The following is a 14,713-nucleotide window of genomic DNA, read 5'->3' as shown; positions in this document are numbered from 1 at the left end:
AGCTAAAAAAATTTTATAGCTTCATGGACATACTGAAAATGTTATTTCAAGAAGACTGTAATGAATGTCTAAATGCTAGCTATTTGAGTGCTTTAGAGATGAATAGATTAGGGTCTCCAAGAGGATCAATATTCATATTTAATCATAAATACTTTGCATTCATTATAAAAGATCCAGAATTATTTGCTGGTATTTTATCAGTTCATATTAATCTCTATTTTGAAAGAGAAAGAATTTAAAATATCACTAGTTCTTCCTTTATTTTGGAATATACTTTCTACCACCCATTTTGTATCTGCAAACTTCTATAATACCTATATTTGCTTCCCATTGTCCACAGTTCTGTTTATCTTCAAATGGAATGATTTTTCAAACCACAATTTTTTAAATTAAGAATTCAGAGACTTCCAGTTCTATTACAAATATGGATTAAATCAAAACACTTACTTGTAGCTTTTTATTTGGTTCACAAAGCAGTTTTCAGAAAACAGTAATGTACGATTCCCTGTCTGGCACAGTAAACAACAGAACATCTTTTATCTCTCAGTTGATGTTAGTATGCTCACTTAACCAGCCATTGTATATTGTTTCTTCTAAGGGTTGTAGATATTTAAATACAGTAAATGCTCTATGACATTGCTTCTGTTGTGAAGTTAATTCTTTTCCTGGAGGAGAAGATCAATTCACAATTACTTCAGGGCAGTCAATATAGGCCATCTTCGTTGGCCACTGATTAAGCAATAAGATATGATAAGCAATGTATTTCTGGACAATTTAACGTATCTATGGACAGATTTTTTTTAAAGCAAAAGACTAAAGGTCAAATGACTTTAACCACTTGAGAAGTTTATTGCCAGAAGTTTTCTATTACTACAAGGATACTTAAACATAAATTATTGAAACTGATACAAACACAGGATGTTTTTAGTGGATACTTAGGAAATCAAGCCAAAACATTTTTTTTTAAAGTTAATTAATGGAAGTGCTATACATTGTACTACGGTTTACTATGTAGCATCTCATTTAATTTTCCAGTGATCTGGTGAGGTGCCTCTTATCCTCATTATACAGTTGAGGCACATGAAGCACTGGCTAGTGTGCTTTGCACTATGATTTAGAATTCTGAAATTAAATATTGTTGGATTCCAGCATGTACACACTGCTATATTTAAAATAGGTAACCAACAATTTCCTACTATTTAGCACAGGGAACTCTGCTCAATGTTATGTGGCAGCCTGGATGGGAGGGGAGTTTGGGGAAGAATGGATACATGAATATGTATGACTGAGTCCCTTTGCTATTCACCTGAAACTATCACATTATTAATTGGCTATACTCCAATATAAAATAAAAAGTTAAAAAGTATTCTTAGATTCCAAGCTCTTGATTTAGCTGACTTAAAGCATTCTTCTCCCCTACCCAGACTATAACTTCTTTTCTTTTTTGAGATCAAAGATCTTTTTAAAACACAGGGCTAACCCGTAGGTTACTAGAAAACAATTCTCCAAACTTCATGACTCTTTTTTTAGTGAGTTTTGCAAAGATTAATAAGAGTTATTAGGTAAATCATTCAGTAACCCCTGAAGAGTAAATTGAAGAGCAAATATAATAGTAGACATGCTAGACCAGACATCTGGAAAAAACTTTTGGGCTTCACTGGACAATATTAAGATTTTTCTTGAACATGCCCCACCATGCTGAGATTCTTTCTTGATTTTTGTTGTTGTTCAGTTTTTAAGTTGTGTCTGACTCTTTGCAACCCCATGGACTGCAACACTCCTGGCTCCTCTGTCCTCTACGATCTCCCAGAATTTGCTCAAATTCATATCCATTGAGTCAGCGATGGATGTGAGAGTTGGACTATAAAGAAAGCTGAGCACCGAAGAATTGATGGTTTTGAACTGTGGTGTTGGAGAATACTCTTGAGAGTCCCTTGGAGATCAAGGGACTGATCAAGGGACTGCGAGGAGATCCAACCAGTCCTTCCTAAAGGAGATCAGTCCTGAGTGTTCATTGGAAGGACTGACGTTGAAGCTGAAACTCTAATACTTTGGCCACCTGATTCGAAGAGCGGACTCATTGGAAAAGACCCTGATGCTGGGAAAGATTGAGGGCAGGAGGAGAAGGGGATGACAGAGGATGAGATGGTTGGATGGCATCACGGACTCAGTGGACATGAGTTTGGGTAAACTCCAGTAGTTGGTGATGAACAGGGAGGTCTGGTGTGCTGTGGTTCATGGGGTTGCAAAGAGTTGGACACGACTGAGCGACTGAACTGAACTGAACTGAAGTGATGCTTTCTAACCATTTCATCCTCTGCCACCCTCTTCTTCTTTTGCCTTCATTCTTTAACAGCATCAGGGTCTTTCCCAATGAGTCAGCTCTTCTCATCAGACAAGATGCATCTTGATAGCATTGTCCTACTTATGCACCTGTTCTATCTCCCTCGGTCCAGGCACTCATTGTCCACACCTGCCTCCTAGGTGCTGTGCTCAACTCTACTCTTCCTGTATGTATGGACATACTCTAGTAGTTTCTTATTGTGAGAGAAACATGGTCAGCTCTCTCAGAATTAATGGGTTAATGTTTCCTAAGTTACTCCTGACCCCTCACTCAGTATGCTTTAGACTTAACCTCTCAATTCCACCCATCTGTTTTGTTTTCCTCCTCTACTGATTCCCATATTTCCTGCCTATTGTTTTCAGTAGAGATACCCTGATAAGAAACACCTAATTTCATTTTATATTCCAAGTGCTTATCATAGTATCTACCATATATTCTATGTGCCTAGTTGCTCAGTTGTATCTGACTTTTGTGACCCCAGGGAGAATGCCATGGGGATTCTCCACGCAAGAATACTGGAATGGGTTGCCATGCCCTCCTCCAGGGGATCTTTCCAACGCAGGGATCAAACCCAGATGTCCTGCTTTGCAGGCAAATTCTTTACCACCTGGACCACCAGGGAAGCCCAACTCTAGTTATATCTATACTCAATAACTAATTGTTTTATTTGCTACATTGATTTACGAATAATTTTATGGATCCAGAATTCCAAACATTAACTAAATAGTAACCAGCACAGAATATTATTTAATATCTAGCTTAATTTTTTATCATGGCTCTTTTAGCTTTCTGAACTCACTTTTACTTTTAATACGATGAGACTGTTGCTCAGTCACTTCAGTCGTGTCTGATTCTTTGTGACCCCCATAGACCGTAGCCCACCAGGCTCCTCTGTCCATGGAATTTTACCGGCAACAATACTGGCGTGGGTTGCCATTGCCTCCTTCAGGGCATCTTTCTGATCCAGAGACTGAACCTGGGTCTCCTGCATCTCCTGCATTGCAGGCTATTTCTTTTACTGCTGAGCCACTGAGGAAGCCCTAGATTTTCTTTCTTTGTCTTCACTAAAGCAGTTTCTTCTGTCAGTTTCTGTGACACACCACTCACCTTGCTTTTATTCTGTCTAATGACTTTACTCATTCATTTATTCAGTATCTATTGAGGATCAACTATGCTTCTGTCTTTTCTTCATGTTATCAAGATTACAGTTTTTGCAAAACTCAATAGCTTTATACTGATTTAAAATCACTTGCACATTCTCACTATACATCATTTCTCCATCTTAGTTTTCCAAATTGTAGTCTTATTGTATCTGTCTGTGTACATGTGAACACATGTATATTCCTGGATATATTCCAGGTCAGAATTTGTTGAGTCAGTTATTATGCAGGTGACATTTTTAAACTAAAAGAATCCCCCTTGGTTCCTCTTTTCGTCAAAATCAGAGGAAATGCACAAGTATGGTCTTCTGTTGTCTCGTTTAAACCTAGGTGAGTTCATCAAAAAGTAATTGAGGCTCTCTTAAGTTTTTGGGAGGGGATTTTGATTTGAAATGTTGAAGGGTATAACTATTTTCATAGGGCATGAGTTTGTGAGGTTGTGTGCAATTCTAGAGGATCTGGCTGGGAGGGGTGCCTGTCTGAAGGAGGAACCAACCTAAAGAGAAGAAGACCCAAGAGGTGAAGGGAGCTGACTTCTAATGTCATTCTTTGAATTTCTGAATCCAGTTTTATTCCCAGGTCTCATTATTAATCATGGAAACAAACAATAACTTCATCTACCTCTTTTCTTTATACCAATTGGAACTTTTAAATTTTATTTCAGCTTTTGTCACTTGAAACTAATAAGATATTCTTAAAATTTGGGTTATAATAGGGATGAATTGTAGGATTCAAATAAATTACTTTCTCCAAAACTTATTACCTGAAATATTCACCCAGGATGCAGATTTATTCTGTAAGAAATAAATATCACTTTTGAAAGGACTGTTTGTATGTATATATATGAGTCACCCACATTTTGGAATCTCTGCCTGTATTTACAATCCTTTAGATTCCAATAAGCCCTAGAGAATTATGTCTAATGAAACTGGGGAAGGAAAAGGTATTTTCAAAATTCATTATTATTCTCTCCTTTATCATGTTCCCAGGGTGAGTGATATAAATTACCACAGATATGTTGAGCCTAGATCAAGTCTAGCTCGCCAAATATAAATTTATGGTCAAAAATAGGCTTCTAATAGTTTCCTCAGAGTTCTTTTATAATGTGGATTAGATAGAGTGTTTACCACTTTCTTTTCATGATTTCACTGTTAAGGAAGACTTGCAGCAGTCAAATTATGGTGTCACATAAAAATTTACTCAGCAAAGTCTTCTTGTCAAAATCTCAGGCAAAGTAGTGTCTTTACGGTGAACTGTTTGAGTGCTACTTCCTGTTTAAGTGAAATTCCATGGACACCATGCATTTTGAGGTCCAATATTGAGACGAAACTTCAAGGTGTACTTTGTTCATCTTTTCTAGGCCTCTGAGGTCTGCACAAATATTAAGCTTTTATCCTTAGAATGCTTTTTCAGACCATTGCCAGGAAGACCTGGTCTGCTATATTGCTGCAGATGGCTGCCTCTAATACACCAATAGTTATTAGAGGCTCAAATCACGGGTTCTTAGATTACCCCTGCCCACCCCCCACACCTAATTTTTCCTTTTTTTCCCCATTTGTAAAAGGCTTCTCTAAGAATTACTGTACATGCACAAAAAGGCCCCATTTAGAAAATAGTTTGTGCATCCCCATTCTGTACAGTAATGGCCCATATAACTGTATTAAGTCAGCTCCTTTAATAGGCAGAGTGCCTTTTTAGTTTGTGAGAAATATGCCCCTGCTGAGGTTTGAACCAGGTACCCTTGGATCTAAAAGCACTTGCTTTACTCTTTAGAGAAAGTGAAATCTTCTTAAAAGGGGGTTGAGGGGAGGGGGGAGTTCTCTGACTTTGGAACTGTATTTTCAGTTATTTTATTTTTCTTTCTGAGTTGCTTTCTTGGTCTCTTCCCTCCATCCTTTATTTTATCTGTTCTGCTTCATTATTTGGCTCATGTGGGCTTTAAAAAATATGAATATGAGCCTTTGCATCTAAGATCAGCATTTAATATCTAATAATGGCAACATTGTTGAGCTAAATAATCTGTAAATTCCAGGTCTCAAACTTGGACTACAGAAGCTGTAATATATTCCCACTGCGAAGAGTTCATGAGTCTAAGTTATTTGTGTCAAGTTAAAAGTAAAAATACTTTTTCCCATGGAAGAAAAATGACCATGTGATACTATGAATTAGATTCTCTCTGTTTATTGTTTCATGGTGGCCATTTTACCAACAAGACTTCTAGAACACTCTTTATTTAAAATATATTGTGATAATTAAGGAAAAGTTTAATCTCATGACCCCTTGGATTTCCATTATACACCAGTTAGCCAAATTCTAGTGATCTTGCTGCAATTCGTGATGTAACATGCCATGATTCTTTGCAAATCTCTTCATATTCAAAAAGGTTTACAAGCTCAAGGTACTTATGAGCTTTTTAATAGGATTTCTTATTTTATTGTCAAAACTAGATTGTGTTCCCAATGTTTAAGAGTATGTAGGAATCTCTAATAAACAGGACAGATGGAGTAATAAGTTATAATAGCACAGTAACCAAAGGGACTTTCCTCCTCTTTTGTCATAGCAGAGTTCCATTTGGATTATAATAGCCACAGGAAATGAGGGTTTAGATCCTTAGTTGCCATTGTTTCATCACTAAACACTTCTTAAATGTTCACAACATGCCAGGTGCTTTATGGAACACATAAAGACTAGTTCTTGCATAGAAGGGAAAAGTTTATTCAGGGATAACATTGGACACACTGTAATTACTCCCACTGGAGCCATATATATATATAGCTAAAGGGGTTTCTGGGTACAGAAAAGAGAATTTATCAAGGCATGTTTCCTTTTTGTTGCAATGCCTGCCCTGATTCTTCACCCATAACTCTCTAAGGGTGAACTTTTAACAATTTAGATCTGAATTTAGTATTTCATTCAAGGTCAGAATATGAAAAACATTGTTATTTAACAGGATCTTTGAAAGCCAGGGATCCCTGTATGGATTCTTTCTTGGACAGTGAAATTGCAATCCAGCTCTAAGCTCCAGGAATCACCTGAGGTTCAAAGTTGACCTGAGATCAGACTGAATCCAAGGAGGAGTCTTTGACCCAGAGAGCAATACCAGTTCTATACTAGAACACATAATATACTATACTATATTGGAAGACAAAGTCTCAGAATAAGTGCTTTTTAATTACTTATAGTCTCATTAGTGTCAGACCCAGTTAACTATACAATATATATGTGATTGTCCAATAAATATTCAATAAATATTTGTAGAACAAGGGGAGTTCAAGGAACTGTAGTAAGAAAATAACAAATCTAATCTCTGACCACAAAAAAATGAAAGTAATATTTCAAAGCCAATTAGACACCTTGATAATTGAGAAGTGCTGGATCTGAATTTGGGTTTTCCTAACCTAGACCACCTGACCTGCCTGTTGAGAAACCTATATGCAGGTCAGGAAGCAACAGTTAGAACTGGACATGGAACAACAGACTGGTTCCAAATAGGAAAAGGCGTACGTCAAGGCTGTTTATTGTCACCCTGCTTATTTAACTTCTATGCAGAGTACATCATGAGAAACGCTGGGCTGGAAGAAGCACAAGCTGGAATCAAGATTGCCGGGAGAAATATGAATAACCTCAGATATGCAGATGACACCACCCTTATGGCAGAAAGTGAAGAGGAACTACAAAGCCTCTTGATGAAAGTGAAAGAGGAGAGTTAAAGGGTTGGCTTAAAGCTCAAGATTCAGAAAACTAAGATCATGGCATCTGGTCCCATCACTTCATGGGAAATAGATGGGGAAACAGTGTCAGACTTTATTTTGGGGGGCTCCAAAATCACTGCAGATGGTGATTGCAGCCATGAAATTAAAAGACGCTTACTCCTTGGAAGAAAAGTTATGACCAACCTAGATAGCATATTCAAGAGCAGAGACATTACTTTGCCAATAAAGGTCCGTCTAGTCAAGGCTATGGTTTTTCCAGTAGTCATGTATGGATGTGAGAGTTGGACTGTGAAGAAAGCTGAGTGCCGAAGAATTGATGCTTTTGAACTGTGGTGTTGGAGAAGACTCTTGAGAGTCCCTTGGACTGCAAGGAGATCCAACCAGTCCATTCTAAAGGAGATCAGTCCTGGGTGTTCTTTGGAAAGAATGATGCTAAAGCTTAAACTCCGGTACTTTGGCCACCTCATGCAAAGAGTTGACTCATTGGAAAAGACTGTGATGCTGGGAGGGATTGGGGGCAGGAGGAGAAGGGGACGACAGAGGATGAGATGGCTGGATGGCATCACCGACTCGATGGATGTGAGTCTGAGTGAACTCCGGGAGTTGGTGATGGACAGGGAGGCCTGGCCTGCTGTGATTCATGGGGTCGCAAAGAGTCGGACACGACTGAGCAACTGAACTGAACTGAACCGAACCGAGACTTTTATGTACACTGCATGCATGTTAAGTCATGTCAGGTGTCTAACTCTTTGCAACCCAGTGAACTGTAGCCCACCAGGCTCTTCTGTCCATGGGATTCTCCAGGCGAGAATACTGGAGTGGGTTGCCAAGCCCTCCTTCAGGGGATCTTCCCAACCCAGGGATCAAACCCGCACCTCTTTATGTCTCCTGCTTTAGTGGGCAGGTTCTTTGCCACTAGTGCCACCTGGGAAGTTTTTCTTTCAGGGTCAATATTAGGCATTTTTAAAGTTTTCCTGGCCATAAGAATGTTCCACTGAACTCTTTGCAAAAATTTTCTCCTTTCTCAATTATTTTCTGGAAAACTATTTTTTTTAAGGAGCTCACAATTTCAGTAATACAGACAAAGGGCTTCAGTGGTTTGTTTTGCTAATTGCGAGAGTGAAGATAAAAAGGTTTATTAGTTCCTTTCCAGCATCACCAACTCAATGGACATGAATTTGAGCAAACTTGGACAGATAGTGGAGGACAGAGGAGCCTGGCGTGTTGCAGTCCATGGGGCTGCAAGGAGTCAGACACAACTTAGCTACTGAACAACAAAGTTCCTTTCTTATATATCTCTGGGTCAAGAATAGGAAGGCTTTGAATGCTTAAATGAGGTAACAAAAGTATCACTGAAATAATGCAAAAGTACAGAAAGGGAACATTAAATTTTAGACTTCTTGTTTCTGCATGAAAAAGTAAATGTAAAAGTTGTGTACAGTTATTTCAAACAATCATGAGCATAATCTCCAGCTGAGAATTTTGGTCATTTTCATATAATTGTATTTTCTTGTTCAGTAGCTTAGAACACATTTCTCTCCAGGCCTCTCCAAATTCAACTCAATGTAGTCAATACCTTTTCTTTCCACTTTCAATTCTTTCTTAAAGGAGCATAATTATCAGCAAAAATGTTTTGTAGAAAGATAAGGAGAGATCAAATTGCAGTATAAAGTCTTCTGAAGGATTACCATTACCTTACACTGTATGTTCTTTTAATTAAATACCCTGCCTTCTCCTGCAGATAAGTAGCATTTTGAAAGAGGGAGACTCCATGGGGTACAACCAGAACAAAATTCTCTCTCTCCTCTTCCTGTTCCCCCCATTCTCTGCCACCCTTACCTTAATCATTCAAACCACTTCTTCAGACTTGTTTTCTCTGCTACTTACACGAAATCTCAAGCAAGTGCCGTAACTTTTTTCTGGATATTCTTAGATAACAAGTCCCACAGTCAATTTTGGTAGAAACAAGTTCTCATAGATATGAAAATATCCCATCCAGGGAAATACTGAAAATCTGCTGTATTTCACATAAAATCAAAATTTCTCCTCCTTTTTCAGCATAGAAGTGCTTTAGGCACATCACGCAAAGGAGAGTAAGAGCATGGTTGACTTCATATTTATTCCTTATCCTTGCTGTCCAGTTGTAGTCGGTCCTTCTCCTTATATCTAAGTCTTGGCAGCCACAGATCTGTCCTCTTTCTCTATGTGTGCTTGCATGCTCAGTTGCTCAGTTGTGTCTGACTCTTTGTGTCTGACTCTATTGACTGTAGTCTGCCAGGCTCCTCTGTCCATGGGATTCTCTAGACAAGAATACTGGAGTGGGTTCCCATTTCCTTCTCCACGGGATCTTCCTGACTCAGGGATCAAACCCACATGTCCTGAGTCTCCTGAATTGACAGGCAGATTCTTTTACCACTGAGCCACCAGAGAAGCCCACTCTATTTCCCTATAGTTTTGCTTTTTTCAGAAAGTTGTTGTGGGAAATACAGTTTTAGTATGGCGTTCACTTCTCGTCCATAGAAACTCCCATGATTATGCTACTTTGTATGGGTGAGCGAAATACAATCACACAAGCCCTTTAAAAGCAGAAAATTTTTGACAGCTGGTAACAGAAAAGGAAATCAGAGCAGGAGGGAGATTCAAGGTGAGGTTTCTGGCTTGCTGAAAAAGGGAGTCAGTGGAAAGGACCTGATAGTGAACTCTGGGAAGTGAGAGCAATTCCCAGCTAACAGGCAGCAGGGAAACTAGCACCAGAATCCTTCAATCATAAGGAACTAAATTCTGCCAAAACCTGAATGAACTTGGATACTGCTTCTTTCCCAGAACCTCTGGATAAGTGTCCAGCCCAGCTAACACTTTAATTTTCTTTTTAGAAGATCCTAAGCCATGAACTCAACTGAGTTTGCCCCAGACTTCTGACATAAAGAAATATGAGCTAATAAATGGACATTGTTTTATAAGCTGCTGAATTTCTGATAATTTGTTCTGTAGCGACAGAAGACAACTACAGACATGTCAATGAAATTATAGAATATGTTACTTTTGAGGACTCACTTCTTTCCTTCAACATAATGCATTGGAAATTCATTCATATTGTGATATGGATCACTGAGTAATATTCCAGTGAACAAATGTACAATTTGTTTATCCATTCACCACTTGAAAGACATTTGTGTTGGTTTTAGTTTTGGAGGGGAGAGGCTACTCTAATCATTAGCATACATGTTTTAGGTAAAAATAAGTTTTCATTTCTTTGCATAGAAATCTAGGAGTGGGATTCACATTACATAGTAAGTATATGTTAAAATTGGTAAGACACTACCAAACTGTTTTCTAAAGTGGTTGTACCGTTTTGCATTTGCACCAGCAATATGTGGGAGTCCCAATAGGCATTGCCATTCTTATTTATTCTAGCCATGCAAATAGGTGTATAGCAGTCTATCACTATTTAATTTTATTTTAAATACATTTATGACAAGCTTTAGAGGTTCTGCACAAATGATCATTTTTATAGAATTGTGATATAAACATATAAGCATATTTTCATTTCTTTATTTGAAAATCACATTTTGAAAATATAGCTTGGATTAAGGCCATCACATTTTTAGATACGAAGAGTTTTCCACTGACATGTTAAGAAAGCAGATCTGGGCTGAGATTCACTCACTCATTCAATGTTTACTGATATCAGCTACTGGATGTGTACCAGGAATGATGCTGGATTCCAGGGATAACCGTATGTGTAACATGTGGCCCTACCCTCAGGAAGTTCATCCACTCTGAGGAAACATATATGATGTGTACTTGTAATCAGTCCCATCACTTCATGCAAATAGATGGGGAAATAATGGAAAGAGTGACAGACTACTTTCTTGGGCGCCAAAATCACTGTGGACGGTGACTGCAGCCATGAAATTAAAAGATGCTGCTGCCTGGAAGAAAGTGAGAAACCTAGACAGTGTATTAAAAAGCAGAGATATTACATCGCCAACAAACGTCCATCTAGTCAAAGCTATGGTTTTTCCAGTAGTCATGTACGGATGTGAGAGCTAGACAATAAAAAAGACTGAGTGCCAAAGAATTGATGCCTTTGAACGGTGGTGTTGGAGAAGACTCCCGAGAGTCCCTTGGACTGCAAGGAGATCCAACCAGTCCATCCTAAAGGAAATCAGTCCTGAATATTCTTTGGAAGGACTGATGCTGAAGCTCCAATATTTTGGCCACCTGATGCAAAGAGCTGACCATTGGAAAAGACCTCGATGCTGGGAAAGATTGAAAGCAGGAGAAGAGGATGACAGACAGTGAGATGGTTGGATAGCATCACCGACCCAATGGACATGGATCTGAGCAAGCTCCAGGAGATGATGAAGGACAGGGGAGCCTGGCGTGCTGCAGTCCATGTGGCCACAAAGAGTCACACATGACTGAAACAGACCACAAATATAATCTGGCAGTGGTCATGATGAAGGTATATGAACAGGAATATGAGGTTACAGGTGAGGGAGCAATGAATTCTGCTTGAGGGAGCAGGCTAACGAGGTGATGAGCTATGTATGACTCTAGGTGTGCAATGCCTGAGAAAGACTTGGACTTCCCTGGTGGCTCAGACGGTAAAGCATCTGCCTATAATGCGGGAGACCTGGGTTCCAAAGACTTACTATCAGGTAATATTAATAGTTAAGATTCATTATAGAATAGACTACTGGTATACAATTGGAGTCATTTTGAATAACCTAATGACAGATGTTTTCTCTCAAATTCTTTGAGACTTTTGAAATCCTTCCCAATTAGCTGTGCTGGATATATAATTAAGGATAATATATGACATGATTTTGAAGAATCCTAATAGGAAAGGTTCTTATTTTCACAGATGTGTTTTCTTGGTAGAAGCACAAAACTGGGTAAAACAAACATGATTTTGAGTTTTTTTTTTTTTTTTTGAGAAGCACCAATAAACACAGTAAATAGGATTTCTTGGCAAAATCTTTCTCGCTTCGATGTTGCCTTTGTTTTGAAGTTAGTCAATCATTTTTGCAGCACAAATACATATGTGTGTGTATGTATGTTTGTGTGTGTGTCTCAGTTAAACATAGTTGGAAATCATTAGAAATATTAGAACTAAGTCATCATGGGAGGAAATAAATATGCTTGTAAGTAGCTACTTCTGCTAGCACTGGGATTTTTAAGTCTTACATTCAATAACAAATTACCTGTATTCTAACATGAATAGTACAGCATGAGTTAAAGGCAACTAAAAGGGCGTTTGTAATTCTGTCTTTCTAGTATACCCAGTATTTACCATACTCAGAGCCAGAGCAAAATGTGGCAGGTCTCTATGTGTGAGAATAATTGTGAATAAACAAAATTGTGCCAAGCAGATTAGGACTGACATATAATTGACTAAATAGGGCGTTAATCATCCAGCCGTTGTTGTAAGAACATTCTCACACACAAAGCCCGAGTTCTAAATCAAGTATTTGGACATTGTGAGTTTTATTTGATTTTAAATTTCAGAAGAGTTTTCATTGAAGTAACATTTACTTTCGCTGTGTGTAATCTGGGCTCAGCAGGTTGTAATGTTATAGCCTTTGATGTTCACCAAGTTTGTTTATGAACTGTGTTAGAGATGGCAATCCAATATCTTCCACAAAAATTCAGAGACAAACACAGGACATCTTTTTTCTGTCCTATTCATAAGAGTGTCCTTACTGCCAGAATGTAACCAAAGATCTGTTAGAAATGTAAAGGAGATTGCATCTGTGCACCAAAGAGAATGTGATTGGTGTACCAATTGCAAAAGACAGTGAATTTTAGGTGATTTCAGAATGTACCACAATGAGTGTGACATCCTGGAGTATTTTCAAAGCTGACTGAGGCTGTGCATAAGCACCCAGTCTATAGACTGTGAGTGATTTATACACACCAACGTATTTTCAGAATATTAAGTGTATTTTCTTTTGTTTGTTTTTGGCTTTTTGCAACCTTACAGCTTGAGCTAGGTTTTGTGAGAGCTACAGAAACACCATATTGCAATTTTTGAGAGCTCTGCTTTTGATGGCTTGCAATAAACCACACAGGATATTCCCATTGGGGGAAAAGAAGTTGTAAACTGTCACGAATATTACCATTTACATGATTTGGAGCTTGGGGATCTCTTGTTTAGATTTTTAACTCCAGCTAATCGCAGATTTTTTTTCTGTTTTGAAAACAATGATTTGAATGTAAACCAATGCAAAAAGGCCCAATAAAAGAATGTCAACAAACTAATTAATTTCTATAAAAAACAGAAAGAAATTTCACATGCTCTGATTTTTCTGTTTTTGAGGATGGCTCCAGAATATACACTTCATTTGCAGAATCACTCAAAACAAATTCTACTGACAAATGTAGAGTTTATCTCTGTCTTTGTCTAAAGATGACATCCAGCCAGGTAGCACTGTGAAAATATATTAACACTCACCCAAAAGAGGTAATTAGGAAATGTCAGATGAAAACACTAAAAAGAAAAAAAAATTAAAAAGTCACAAACCTCTACTACTGACAAGAATAGGATTTTCATAAAACTATTAATTTAGAATGTTAAATGGTAGACTTATCATCTCTGTTGTGTTCAAAGCAGACAGGATAATGGTGGGTCTCAACATTTTTCAATTTATTTTTCCCTTCTTATAAAGACATTCTTCTTGAATTCTCTACAAATGCAGCCGTCTTGTCAGAATCATTTTCAAAGTGAAATGTGTACCTCAAGATTAATCAATCAGATGAAGAATCCATTTGGTCAGCTTGTAAATGTAACCTGTCTATAAATAGATTTCTATGTATTTTTATTAACAAAAGTAGAAATTATACTTATGAACACTAAAAAATTATTGTACATATCATTTATTCGGTTTTACAAATAGGCTACTTTATATGTTAAATAAAATGTAAGCTACCATTGTTGAGTGGGAAACCTTTAACTGTTCATTAATTTAACAAATATTTATCAAGGATCAAAAGCCAATTCCCATCTCACCGCAGCTCTTCCATTTGCAGTTACCATCATGTCTCCCTGAATCAGAGAGCTAGGCTCTGAATAGATCTCTCTGCTTCTGCCCTTGTTTTCTTTTTTAAACTGTTTCTTTTATTTATCTATCTATTTTTGGTTGTGCTGCACTGCTTGTGGGATCTTAGTGCCCCAAACAGGCATTAAACTCGTGCTCCCTGCGTTGGAAGTGCAGAGCCTTCACCACTGGATCACTAGGGAAGCCCCTGCCCATGTTTTCTTCTTGTTAAAAGAGCAGCCAGAATGGTTCTGTTAAAGTATGAATCATCTTGTGGCTCTTACCTGTGCAGAATTTCCCAGTTATTCCCCATTTCACTAAGAGTAAAATCTGAAATTCTTTTATTGGCCTCAAAGACCCTAAATGGTCTGTTCCCATTCTCTGTCCTTATTTTCCTCTCTGACTACATCTTCCACCTCTTGCTTATGACCTTCCAAAGCTTTAGTAAATTGA

This window comes from Bos taurus, chromosome 1, assembly GCF_002263795.3.
Source record: "Bos taurus isolate L1 Dominette 01449 registration number 42190680 breed Hereford chromosome 1, ARS-UCD2.0, whole genome shotgun sequence".
Taxonomy (NCBI): Eukaryota; Metazoa; Chordata; class Mammalia; order Artiodactyla; family Bovidae; genus Bos; species Bos taurus.
Note: the sequence above shows the minus strand (reverse complement) of the source record.